This window comes from Papilio polytes, unplaced genomic scaffold, assembly GCF_000836215.1.
Source record: "Papilio polytes unplaced genomic scaffold, Ppol_1.0 DF824158.1, whole genome shotgun sequence".
Classification (NCBI taxonomy): domain Eukaryota; kingdom Metazoa; phylum Arthropoda; class Insecta; order Lepidoptera; family Papilionidae; genus Papilio; species Papilio polytes.
Genome location: NW_013525046.1, coordinates 2,066,406 through 2,081,199, shown reverse-complemented (window position 1 = coordinate 2,081,199; position 14,794 = coordinate 2,066,406). Strand labels below are relative to the sequence as shown.

Genomic DNA, 14,794 nt, shown 5'->3' with positions numbered 1-14,794 from the left:
ATACTTGTCCACTCCCGGATCCATCCATCTAAACTGTCGCATTTATAATATTAGTAAGATTTAATTTCACTATACTTTCTGCGTTCTATTCTTATCATTTAGTGTCCAAAATTATTGTATTTTTTATACAATACGTTGCTTTTTAAGTATTAATTCTTGTTAATTATATGTATAAAATTGCGTTATGCAAAAGAATATAAAGACGACTTAAGCGTAGATTATTGATCTAATTTATACATGTGTGAAACCTATAGAATGCAATCGCTTCTATGAATAGCGCTAACATTTAGAATGAAGCACATTCTATTCAATACATATCATTCGCTGCAATGAGGCTTAAGGATGGCTCGATTCGATGTCGATTTAAAGAAAATTGTCCATGAAAATAAATTTTACAGTTTTTGCAGAATTATCATGTTGAGTATTCTGTCGATAATTTATAGATGACTAGCTTTTATTCGCGACTTCGTGTAAAATAAATAAAAACAAGTAGCTTATGCGTTCTTTCAGACTATGTTCTTCATCTATGCCAAATTTCACCCAGATCTGTTCAACCGTTTAGGCTACAAACTTTAACAAACATCCATCCATCTAAACTTTCGCATTATTAGATTGATTCATTTAATACTCGTATATCTCTTACAATCAGTTTTATAGACGCAGTTAGTGTTGAAGTTTCAGAACATCAAAACTGCAAACAAAATCAATACATTGTCGTCGAAAATAGTTAAAGAACAAAGCAAGATCGATCGTATTTGTAACTCGAACAAACGTTTGCCACGGATTGGAATCGACATTGGCGGCGGACATCGGCTGGTCATATCAATTATTAAAACCCCTGTATCGATTCTGGTCAGTTGCTTTCAGCTGTCCCTTACCATTGGTTGGACTTGAGACGCGACGGTAATGGTACAATCGTTATTTTTGTACGCTCGAGAAAATAAGTTTTAAAATTTTATTGTCACATATTTTTTTTTGTTAACAAAACCTTCGACGACGATACTGGTAATGATCTATGCATATCTCTATGTATTTAATATTTTACATTTTTAAAGTATTTTACATAACTTTTCTAGCAATTATGGTAGAGTTTTGCTCATTTTATATGTTTTATTGTCTGGTTACACACTTTTCTACGAGAAACATGCATTAGAAATATTTTATGATAGTTCTAAAGAAAATAACGAAGTAATTATAGATTGAACTGGGATCCACTTTTATTGCTGTACTTTACATTAAATTTCTCTGACATTAACAACTTCCTTAATAAAACGACTGAACGAATTAAACTATTTATAAATTTATATCACTTGGTGGTTATGTCATTGGTGGAAATTTGGAATAAAGGAGATAAACTGATTGAGATACAAAATCCTAATTCGTTGCAAATTGAACGCTACTACATAAAAAAGCAAGCAATACTTACTCGTAATAATAAATATTTCGTCATTAGATTTGTGTACTGCATTGTACTTGATTTATTAAAAAAAATATTCATATCGAGTATTTGATACCATTGGCAGAAGATCAAAAAAGTGGAGTCACATAATAAAGAGTATAAAAAAACAATGAGGACGTTACTGTTTTTAATAGTTTATATATCGATCTGTGCGTTGCTTTGATGCGTCCACGGTATATGAAAATAAATTGTATACGTGCACGGCAATGTATACCTAACAGGCGGTCAGTTCTCAGTTACTTGTGGGAAAGTGTGGCGCGTGGCGCGTCCACTGGACTTAATAAAAATATTTCTCATCTCTTCGTATAGTTCGCGCAACACGTGGTCGCGCGTCAAAACTTTTGTGAACGGTTTTTCGGTAGCGCGAAGTTGATCCGATGTGGACACACTGGTTGTTTGTGTTTAGTGTTTTTAGTGTTGTGTAGTTATATGTTAATTGGTTTCAAATAGGTAAGAGTTCGTTTGTAATTAAATTAGTGTTTTGCATTCTTTGTTAAGCGATTTTCAATAATTATATTATAATATTGTTCGATTGTTATTACATAAATAAGTTTAAAATAACTAAAGAACTGTAACTAAGTTAATGCTAACACAAGTTCGGGGTAATTTTTAATTATTTTTGAATTTCCTTTTGAAATAATATTTTATGAATGTTCCTTTTGGCGTTATAAGCTTTTTCCTCAAATGAAATCTCTCTAAAATACAGTATAAATAAACACAACCACAAAGCAATAGAAAGAGTGTCTATGGATTCATTTCTACGAACAAATGCTGTACGGAGTTTATATTTATTTTAAACATTACTAAGAGAGTAGGATACACTAAACTGAGAATTCTATTTAAAATAATCGTGAAACGTTTTCCTTTTAATAAAACAGTTCTCACTGAAAAGATGCCTCAATAGATAACGGACTTGAAAAGGCGACGGATAATTATATCGTTTTAAAAATAACGATCATATCTTAACGACAACCGGCTTTTCTTAAACTTCATAAAGTTCCGTCTCCGGATATAGCCGAGATAAAAATGTCATCCGAAGCAATTACAGTGTTAAGCTCTAAAGTTTTTTTTAATTTCATTTGAAATAATCACTAGTGTTTTGTTTTTAAAAGATTAATTTTAGAAAAAAATTTATCCATCCATTGTCGTATATTTTAAACTTTGTGTTTAAATGTTTCATTAGGAAAATGTTTTGTTTCTAATCATTATCAGTAATTTGAAATTAAAGTTAATAAATGAGTTGTCTTGTGGAAAAAAAATCTACTTGCAACTTACGATAATTTAGGACAAAATGTCGAGCAAATCAAATTTGTACTTTAAAAAATCAAAAAGAAAATTGTTTACTTTTTTAATATTAAATAATTTATTTTTTTACGCTAATTACTTATTACTTAAGTAAATAATGTTTTAGTTACATTTCTTTTTTATTTACATCTGTAACACTATTGTCTATGTCAGGGTATAATTCGTAAGCTCAACGTACATTATTTACACAAGTCAAGTTATGTTAAGCATATTATATACCATATGCACATTCCTTTGCAATAGTCAAGTGACCCGTTGTTATCACCGCACTAGCACAGGTCAATGCATCTCAGACCTATCTTTATCTTTTCCTTGATCGTGTAGCGGCCGTGTGACGTCATATCTCAAGAATATAAACACAATAGTATTATGCAAATTTGTTCTTTGCTTACTCGGTAGCACAATTCTGTCATGGCACGTTTCTATAGTACATTTATGATTTTGACGGACGCACCATGGAAACAGCGTTATCTGCGTCCTGGGATGCCGAGAGACAGACGCATTGTAGAAACGCGTTAAAATTGAATAATTCGTTTGTATAAAAAAAACGCGTTCTTGTTTAGATTGAAATATTCTATGTAAGTAAATAGTGAATATAAATTTAAGTGTTTTTTTACCGCTACATTAAGAACAATAAATAAAACATGCATAATTAGCTTTCTCCAACTCTTTCTGTGGAATTATAAAAAAAACAAAAGCAAGTAGCATATGTATATTCCAGACTACACTCATATATCCAGTTTTGGCGGCAAACTTCAATAAACTTTATTCCATCTATAAACTCTCGCATTTATAATATTAGTAAGAAGTAAGATAAATGCAATTAGTATAGAAGCACAGTCTAGCTATTTCTAGACAATGTTATCTCATTACACTCTGTTACACAGACCTTAATGTTTGATAAGAGATTCGAAACTACGTACTCATTTATAGAAACACGTATAATTATACTGTAACATAACATTTATTAGAAAACATAGTAATTATAGTTGACTAAAGGGACTACTAAAGATGGGTAGATAGAAAGCGAGGTGTTGTTATGTGGTGCTTAAATATTCTGTTAAATCTTACTATCTTACTAACATTATAGATGCGAAAGTTTAGATGGATAGATGAATGTTTGTTAGAGTTTTTATCCTAAACGGCTGAACGGATCTCGATGAAATTTGGCATAGATGTAGAGCAAAGTTTAGGAAAATACATACACGTTTCACGTTTTATTTGTTTATTTAAATTCCACGCGGACGGAGTCGCGGACGTAATCTAGTTAAAAAGTAATCTTCATATATTTTCTGTTTGAGTTATGAAAAGCCTAAACTGTAGTTTATAAAGGATGTTTAATTACTAATATTAAACTAGGAATGTTTTTCTATGACCTTTAATATAATGTTCAACATATCTAGGACAAATTTCATTCAAGTGGTTGTCATTATCTTTAACATGTACTCGCATAGAGACAGATTTAGCTACACTTATTTTGTCAAGGATATAATAATAGAATGGAACGCGAGAATAACTTCTCGACCACAATGGACGTCTCTCGATCTTTCGGGAATCCTTCAATTTTTGTAATTGAGATAAATATTTTTACTCGTGCTTATGATCTAGAAATCATCTCGAAAACCTTTTTTTATTGTCTGGCAAACGCTGACAACATTATTTTACTTGTGATGCTTGATTTTTATTAATTTTTAAAAATGTACTTTATAATCCGTCAATCATATTTCGTATATCGCATAGTAAGTACATTGCACGAATAAAATCTGAGATTGTTGTTTAGAAAAAGAGAAAATTCTTATGTTTACAATGGTTCAAAACCTGTCCTTATGTTTACAATGGTTCAAAAACTGTCCTTATGTTTACAATTGGTTCAAAACCTTATGTGATAGCAGTTAGCCGCGAATACGTCCGCGTGGAATAAAAGTATGCATATGTGAAGTTATTTTTTGCGTAAATCTTCAGTTAAACAGTAGTAGTTTTCACAAAACGCTTGCAAAACAACTAATAATTGCCTTGTAATTTGTTAAGGTTGTAAGTAATTGCTGAAAAGAAAATAATGACCCGTTAAAAGAGAATCTTCAGTTGTTTTTCACTGTAACAAATTGCTCATGACAACTGTTGACGAGAAATACCGATTTTAAAAAAGCAACAACGTTCAAAATAATAGCCGCAGTGCATCGTACATTCCGCGACCGAGACAATATCAACCATGCGAAAAACAAAGTCGTTTGATTGAAAAAATATTGTCGAAATAAACTGGGCGGTGATTGCACAGGAGAAAATAAAATGCGGGCACGACGTAGGTGTGGCCTCGAGATTGTAATTATTTTGGTCTTGCAATGCGAAACGCTCGCCCGTTGCGATGCAAGTACGTCGAACAATGAAAGTCATGGAGACGAGCTTTGTGCAAAAAAAGGAAATTTCCATGTTTGTTATACGACAAAAAACAAATGCAGTCCTATAGGCAGTTATACTCCTACTCCCGCAAAATAAAAGTCATTTAATGAGCATAAAATTGAAAGTTTAGGTTAGTTAATACAGAAATTCTCATAACAGAAGGTATAAAATTTAACATACTTCAAAACTCTTCAAATCAACATATACTATTAAGGCTTTCATGTATAATAAATCATATAAATATTATAAATGCGAAAGGTACGATGGATGGATGGATGTTTGTTAGGGTTTGTAGCCTAAACGGCTGAACCGAACCACCATAAAATTTGTCACAGGTTTAGGGCATAGTCTGGAAGAACACATAGGCACACTTTTGATTTTTTTATTTCACGCGGACGGAGTCGCGAGCGAAAGCTAGTTTATAATATTTATGGACATTGAGAGTGTATCCTTTACAGAGTTTTGTCATGTTTTTGCAATGTTTAAATCTTCGTTTATATTATTTTACTTGTGATGATCACTTTATTCAATTCATGTTTTATATCAGAAACATACATTTAGTGGTTTATTTTCATGCGGAATTTATTAATGCTATTAAGATTCGCTCAAAATATTTGATATAGAGTAGCCAGGGTCAGGGCTTAAAACTAGTTGATGCCGAACGACTTTTTAATGTAAATTATCTGGATTCTTTAGTCATATATTTTAAATGTAATGAATGTAATATGCTTTATTATAGTAAATTTGTAGAGAATTTGAGGTTATCTTTAAAGTGTCAATTAATTGTAGCGAGTTGTGTTTATGTCAAAATGGACATGAAATAACTGATTTCTCTAAACATATTATTGTAACATTGACATAAATTTAATTAAAAAACTATTGCAGTTTCATGGATACCTACTGGAATAACTAGTTAAAAACCAGTTGATTATTGCCAGAAATAACTGTCACAAAAGCTCTCTGTAAGTTATGCTAACTTGATAAGTTAGATCTAAGTGATTAGTTCTTAAACAAACAAACAAAACACCTTTGTTATGTTTTTTAAATACCACTACATGTATATCTTTTCCATAAATAATACGAGGATTTCTCGTTTTTTATGTGTCGTCAGTGGTTAACGCTTTATAAAGCTAATTATTAACAATGAAACAATGTATCTGGTGTCCAATTAAATGAGTTATGCGTCAACAAACAAAAGCTTGCTAATTATACACAATATTCAATTTGATCGGAAGTTAAAACGGACGCTGATAATGTGTCAAAGGACATTTATGATCAGTCGGCGTTACGTTTAATGAAGCCACGTGAAACGAAATAAATAATTATACAGAACTAGTAAAGCGTAAAAACAATGATTTATTTGGTAAATTTTCGAGGTATTTCGTCATTAAACAGTGTAGTTTCAATAAAGGTTTTTTCAATAATAATGTTCAAGGTATAGGAGAAGAGCGACAATCTTTTTTTGATTACCGTACTTTTATTGGTCAAGTGTTTCCAAAATTGTATTTCAAACTAGAATTTCGACCGCGACTCCGTCCGCGTGGAATTAAAAAAACAAGTAAGTAGCCTAATTGTTCTTCGAGATTATCCTCTACATTAATCAACATTTCATCCAAATTTCATCAAGATCCATTCAACTGTTTAGACTACAAATTCTAACAAACATCCATCTATCTATTATTTTGCATTTATGATACTCGTATTAGTAAGATGTATTCTTCACTGGTTACAAACTGAATTTGTATTCGTAGATATCTTTCGCTAACTTTCCCAAAGCTTCCTTAAAGCGTGAACTAATTTAACACGTACATAACAATTTTGCATGCCTCGTGTTACCCGTGAAATTCGGTTAAGTATGTATTTTGGATCGAATCCAAAACAATTAGTGCAGTGAGAGCGGTGTGCCTCGGTCTCAGAATTGAGAGTAACATTCTAAATGCAATTAATTCCGTCTGGTTTAGTATAACAATTTGTTACTACATCAGATGCGAGTCATGCGAAAAATTCGGACAAAACTAAGAGCCTATCCCACCAAAATTATAAATTATATAATAACAATCCAACGTGTAAAACTTGTGATGTAAATATCAAAATTTGTAACTTTATCTGACAGTGACGTCATTTTCAAGCTATCTGAGCCTCTATCAGACAGTAATGGGATAGGATCTACTCTTTAGCGTTGAAAAATCAAATTTCAATACTTTAAGTGTGTGTGATGTATTGAAATTATTTACAGTGCAAATCTCGGAAGGAGGGAGTTCTTGCTTTTGTTTTACGCTTTATAAATATGTTAGCGAGTAACTAACTCTTATAAAGTTGAATTTAATTATTTCTTTTTTTTTTGTTTTTTGATGTTTTTCAGACACCAAATTTTATAATGTCTTAAAAGAGCGAAAAATGTAATTCTCCTACTGGGAATATTCCCATCACTGTTTAAGAAGACATAATTAAAAACATTCAGAACATCTTCATTTCGCTAACAGCACTATTTTGCAGTTAACGACATGAATTTAAGTTTGTAAGCACTTAAAAGTTGCCGCAATTATTAAAATTGTTACCATTTCTTTAAATTACTTTGTAATAGTCGAAACGAATTTTGTATTTTAAAAAGTAGTGAGAATCATTCACAGTTATAGTTTAAAAAAAAAACTTTAATCAACTATCGTCAAAATACAATAAAATCACTAAAATTTAGGAGAAATTCAAATATTACAAATGGTTTCGGATTCATTTATAGGTACTAGCTGTTGCTCACGACATAGTCCTTGTGAAATTAAAAAAAACTCTAACATACAGCCTTTATTACTCATTGATAACGTAGCTTTTTACTGGCGAAAGAATTTTTAAAATCGGCCCAGTAGTTTTTAAGATATTTCAATACAATACAAAAATACAAATCTTTCCTTTTTTCAATATAATTAGTATTATATTTTTTTTTATATCTGAACACAAAACATATTTCATTCTGAGTATTTTTCTCCGTTATAAATTTTACTTTACTTTCGTGTTAGTGATCGATACATTCAATTGTTAATGAGGTCGTGACCAGTTACTTGGTTACGGCGTAGACACAACGTGCCTTGTTCAATTGCTACAAGGATAGAATAAGCCACTGTTTGTACACAACATACTAAACCGAAACTATTACTATAAAACTATTTACTGCACATTTAGGGACAGTTAATGCGCTGCTTTTATTTCAAAGCTAACTTAGCTTATTATTATCTTTCGTCCGTGTTTCAGAACACAGGGAATTAAAAAACAAAAGTAAGTAGCCTATGTATTCTATCAGACTATTCTCCATATCTATACCACATTTAAATGAAATACGTTTAGCGGTTTAGGCTACAAACTCTAACAAACATCCATCCATTTAAACTTTCGCGTTTATAATATTAGTATGATATACGCATAGGAAAGGTTTCAGATTTTGCAGGGATTGTTTTAGATTGATAGCATTAGGGAGCATTGTTTCGAATTTAAAACGTCGCTACGTGGCATCGACTTTTTGCCTTTGAGATGTTTCTTTAGAATTCCTCTCACGTCTCTACTTCGTACCTGAGGTAATATATTTTTGGGTATCAATTTCTTACGAAACTGAATTAAAATCATGAACCGACTCAAATAAGTTACGAATTAAGGCGTAGTCACTTTATTCATTAACAAAATTACAAAAACCAACGTTTTTTTTTTAATCGGTCTTTGTTTTTGTTTTTTAAATAGATTTCCCTGGTGACTCCATCCGCGTGGAATTAAAAAACACAAGTAAGTAGCCTATGTGTGCTTCCAGACTATCCTCTTCATTTATGCCAAATTTCATCGAGATCAGTTAAACAGTTTAGGTACTCTAACTGTTAAAATAGTTAAAGTACAAACTCTAACAAACATTCATCTATGTAAACTTTTGTATTTATGATATTAGTAAGATTTCAAATCAATCGAGATGTTTTGTTTTGTTTTAATTATTAACAGTAAAAAATTAAGTTTTTAAAAAAAATACAAAATATTAGAATGTATTATAAATGCATCTGTTTATCCTATACCTAACGTAATAACATAATCTTCCCCTTAAGTGCTCTTTCGCAGTATTATTTATTCATGAACAATTTGCGATGCAATCAGGTCAGATATACTCCGCTATCGCGGCGTCGAATCCTGTTTGACTTTGATCAAATACGATTAATAACTTCGTGTTCGTCTTTGAATTTTTAACGTAAATAAAAGATTTATTGCCTTACCTTAAGATAATTCGATATAAGAGTATTTGAATATATTTTATTTGAGTTGATCTGCAAAAATATTTAATACTAGCCAGCTGTTGCTGGAGACTTCGGATTATTCCGAACCGTCACCTCGATTAATCACACGTGGGGACAGATAAAAATAAAAAGTTTCATCCATCCCACCTTTGAAGCCCACTATCACCATGTAGGTGGCAGATGGAACTGTTTAGAAATAAAATAAGTTCCAACCGTCCCCTCGTCACAAATGGTGGGTCAGATGAAACTTTTTATTCTCATCTGTCCCTACGTGGGGATGGAGTGGGGTGACGGTTGTGAATAATCCGAGACTTCGTCCACATGAAATTTACATATATAGCCTATGTTATTCGGCGATAACGTAGCTTTCTAATAGTAAAAGATTTTTTTTAATAGACCCAGTAGTTTTAGAGATATTTCAGACAAAAATATGAATCTTTCCTGTTTATAATATTAGGATAGATTTAACAATCTTTTAAAGGTACTTGCGAAAGTTGTAGGATCCATCTCTATATTAAGAACTGAAATTTTGTTCATTTGAAACCCCATACATACCTTCAGTTAGAATTCCACAATTTAAGTGGACAATAAAAGATAAGCATTAACACGCACAGTTATAAGTGTAGTTCAAATATTCAATAAATATTCGAAATACTAATTACTGTAAAATACACTTCACTCGTAGTTATTTTTTTGTTTCCTAATTCTTTACATGTGTACTATTATCATAATCGTAGAATTATTTGCGACGGTAAAGTATCCGATCTGGCAACGATCCAAACAGCGTTTGTCACTTTTGCAAATGGATGGATGATTTCCCGCACATAATTATCATGAAATCTTCTTATCGTACATTGTAATGAAGCACTCATACCAAACGCAGATATACCGGTTCTGATTTTATAGATATTTAAGTTACGCTACACTTAATTATCTATATTTATACGAACATTATCAATAGGAAAGATTTGTATTTTTGTACGTATTAAAATAACTCAAAAACTATTGGGACAATTTCAAAAATTCTTTGACCATTTAAAAGCTACGTTAACGTTGGATTATTTTTTTCTGTAACTTGAAAGGCGCGGTCACAACTAGTTACATTATAAATGCGAAAGTTTGGATGTAGAGATGGATGTTTGTTAGCGCTAGCCTAAATAACTGAACGGATCTCGATGTAATTTGACATATTTGTAGAGAATAGTCTGAAAGAACACATAGGCTTCTTATTTATTTTATTACTATGCTAGCATTTGAATGTAGCATATATGGGTGACTTTTACCCCTAGAAAAAGATTAAAGGTAACTCATAACAATGATCTAACTAATTGTATTATTACTCGCATTCGAGCAGCTTGTTGCTTGTTGGTTTCCCAACACTACGTACTGGCTAAATGCATGCTCGTCGTGTAACTTGGTTTATTACATCTCGTAAATTACTTTTTCTTGATGTTTTGTTAGAGATAACCTTAAGGAGACCATGGTTAATTATTTTGGTTAACGAAAACTATGCGAAAGAAATGTCTCTACCAACTAGATTTCATTGTTTCTAATTTATGTGACCAGGATATTAAATAGAAATTAGTTAAATTTGTATTTTTATACTTCAAGGAGTTTCTAAGTTATTTAATGTTAAAGTAAACCTTGTTTTTATAAATTTTCGTTTTCAAATAACACAAGCTTGACGTAATGTCAAAGTGTGACATTCAGTTGTAAGAAAATTGTACGAGCGATGTGACTAAAATTTTAGTTATATTTTTGTGTTGTGTGTTTTTATATCTTTATGTAGTTTTCTTTTGACATATTTTTTATTTGACCGAAATTTTTGTGTTGGAAAATATTGTCCGCGACACCGTTGCTGTGACCGTGACTCTATTAGTTTAGATAATTTGATAAATTTTATTCGAGTTTACAAGGTAAGATTACAATTATTATTTCTTATAAACTAGTATGTAATGTTTTATTAGAAATAAGTTGAACTTCAACTTACTTTTGACCTTCAAATGACCTATGGCTACATCCTATAGTTGTCACATAGTAACTATTGCTAGGCCCTCATTTCATGCCAAGTTCTATGAATTTGTGACACTTTTCTGATCAGCAGGACTTATTCAAGCAAGAGATGTTGTACCCTTTATAGTTAAAGAATATTCTAGATGCCACGTAATGCATAATTTAAATTGTCTGCGATCTAAATACTAAAGTCATGGTCAATTTCCCAGATGCGTTTAACCATTCGATTACCTCTTGAAATTCGTCACTCGAGTTTAATTCCTTTGAAATGTAGCTTAACCTAACACCAATGAATCTTTAGGTAATGATAAAATAAATGGAAACTTCAGCAATCTAGCATAAATCGGAGTCGTTTTATAACAATAATACCTTTCGCCTGCGACTCCGTCCTCGTGATATAAATAAAATACTGAGTAGCCTATGTGTTCTTCCATATCCTCTACATCTATGCCAAAGTTTATGCTACAAACTCTAACAAACATCCATCCATATTTCACATTTATAATATTAGTAAGATTAGTGACTTTGCAAGCAGAGATGTAATATGTATGTTAATATTTAATACAAGCTTCGCAGTCCAGTATTAACTAGTGAGCTACGAAATTAAATGCGTCCGATCCCAGCCCGGAGTTTATTTATCAGACATAAAATACGATCAATGGAAATTTCCACATCTATTTTCAATTTTAATCCTCTTACTATAGAGAATTTTCGACATAAGCCCAATGTCCCCCTCTATACCTACCGATTATATGTTCTTGCATTTTGTAAGTTACTTTCATTCGGGCTTTTAATCCGCTTAACGTTCAGCGCGATAGCATACGCTTGAAAAAGCTTTTGCTTAGGTATAATTACCAGCTTTAAAGCTACTCGAATATTCATTCATATTTAATTATTTGTAACAAGGATGACAAAACTTGTTTTTTATAAAACTGATATATGCCGCTGAAAATCAGCGTGGCCTTCGGTGTCAAGCTGGAGGCCGCATCAGCTAAGCCTTCTCCTTTTGGCCGAGAAGTGAATTTTTTTGTGTTTTTTTTTTTACTTGTTTTTGGCCAGTATTTTATATTTTATTTTATTTATAATACAGCGATGTGAACGGAAGAACGTATTAGTTGTCAATATAAATATTCTAATTTTTTAAACTACCATAAGGTTAAGATATAAGCTTAAACAATATCGTCATTTGTTATCAACAGAGGAGATGCAAGTGATGTGTAGCTTAAAGTAAGGCAAAAAATGACCTACTTCTATTTCTTGTTGATGTAGACCTCTCAATTGTCAATTCGCACTTTGACGACGTCTGTCGGAATTAGAACAATCTTTGTAATTGCCCGTCGTCAGTTGTTCCGACTTTGTATACATGAGGCACGTATAACGTTTTCTCTGACTCCGTAGCAGTTTTGTGACTTTAGTTACGAGCGTGGGCTGAACGATTAAAGGTTAAGGCGACGCAATCAGCTGTTGTTTGGTTTATGTTTTCTAATCACGGTGTTTCGGCCGGGAGTTTGTTTATAGCAGTAGTAACTTTGTTTCTTTGATAGCCTCATCTTGGTGATAGAGTAATTCAAATATGGGGAGAGTTTTTATGTATTTCTGGAACGTTTTTGTATCCAGTTGAGTGATGACGTGGATCATCATCCAAGCATTCGTAAAGGCTGCAGAGCTGACGAAAATATGATTATACCAGCTGTCGCCCGCGACACCGTCCGTGTGGAAAGAAATCAAAAGTGACTAGCCTGTGTGTTCTTCCAGACTATTCTAGAGGATAGTCTGACGGTCAAGTCTGGAAGATAGATAGGATTGATGTAGAACATCAATATCAAATTTTATCGAAATCCGTTCAGCCGTTTAGGCTACAAACTTCTAAACTTCCGCATCCATCTAAACTTTCGCATTTATAATATTTAGTATAAAAGTAACTTAAATAAACTTTAATATAAAAATTCTAATTTCAAACTGAATACCAATTATCTTTGCTGCAAATTCAGTTTATTGAAAATTTGAAATTTAAATCAAATATTATTTTAAAACGATAGAGTTACAGAAATGAAAATGAGTCGATATTACGAATCTGTAATTTAGCACGTCAATTCCCAATGCGCGTATAATTTCGATGCGAGTCAAATGTTCGTGCAGCGATCCTACCGAATTTGCAGAGAGAAATTATATTCCGTTTTAGAGGATTCGATAGGGATAAAGTGACGGTTTTAATTTCACGTCCACAATTGTGATCTAACGAGAGATGAAGCAGAAATGATGACACTAGCAGTCGGCGTTTTCTCCGTGATATTGTGATTACTGTGTTAAGCGGGGCGATTTTGGTGGGGTATATATTTCATAATAATTTAATGCAAATGTTCACTTAGTTTATGAATGGACTTACATATTATAAATACGGTTATTTTCTACCTTAAGATTTAGAGCTTGTTTATATGCATTTAGCATTGCTTAAAATACATTGTTTATGTTCAGTATGCTAATGTCGTTTTCAGAATAACGACATAAAAATATTTTTAATTTAATAAAGTACGAGTATACAAACATGAAGTTTTCCTACATTAGAATGTTACAAAAGAATTTCTAATAAGGATATGGACTTTCGCACAAATTCAGACCACAAGTTTGGCTTCCCGCCAGCCAGTCTCGATACTTTATCGACTGAAACCGTGGAATAGAGTCTTTGAAATGGTTTCTATTATAATATATTCATGATTATGCCCCAGAAATATATAATCTATTGGCAATATTGTATATATGTAAATACGCATTAGCCGCCTTTTTATGCAACATTTATTTTCGAAAATTAATACAGTAACAAAAACAAATAAAACTTTTTTATTTGGTTTAATTTAAATCCCTTACAGTCAATGATTTTAAAATTCCAAATAACACTGGCCTGGTTCAGTTAGTAATTTAACCATTTTTTTTTTCGCATAAAACAGAAACATATTTCAATTTATTTATCCGCTTCGCTCATACAAGACCTTTTAAAAACAAAAGTTCCCCAGCGCATCAGCACAATTCTTTTGTCTGTAAGGGTGAAAGGGCCCTCGTCTTGTGATTTCGGGTAGCGTCTGTCATCAATATTTCGTCTCTAACGTGCGATAATTGCGAGATATTGCGCTAAGGTATTTCATTACCTTGGCCTCATCGCTTGTAGAATAGAAATAAGTCTATCGAACGTAAAATTTTACTGATTGTAATAGAGTCACATCACAAGTTAAAGGAAAAATTTAATAAATCGGATACTCTGTTAAATTAATGACTAAAATGTATTTTCATTACAGGTTCTTCATCAACCGTCAAGCTGGCGCACATAAGTAAGTAATAACTTGGTACAGAATTTGGTAAAGAAAAC

At 32.0% G+C, this 14,794-nt stretch overlaps 1 protein-coding gene across 1 annotated transcript in view; it reads left to right on the top strand.

Annotated features, from left to right (window-relative positions):
• Window positions 1-11,130: 11,130 nt before the first annotated feature.
• Window positions 11,131-14,794, top strand: part of LOC106111616 (CUGBP Elav-like family member 1) — a 252,661-nt gene continuing 248,997 nt past the window's right edge. Inside the window, exons 1-2 of the mRNA XM_013293751.1 lie at window positions 11,131-11,336; window positions 14,724-14,756. The gene's annotated coding sequence lies outside the window, so the exon portion shown is untranslated. The remainder of the gene's footprint in view (window positions 11,337-14,723; window positions 14,757-14,794) is intronic.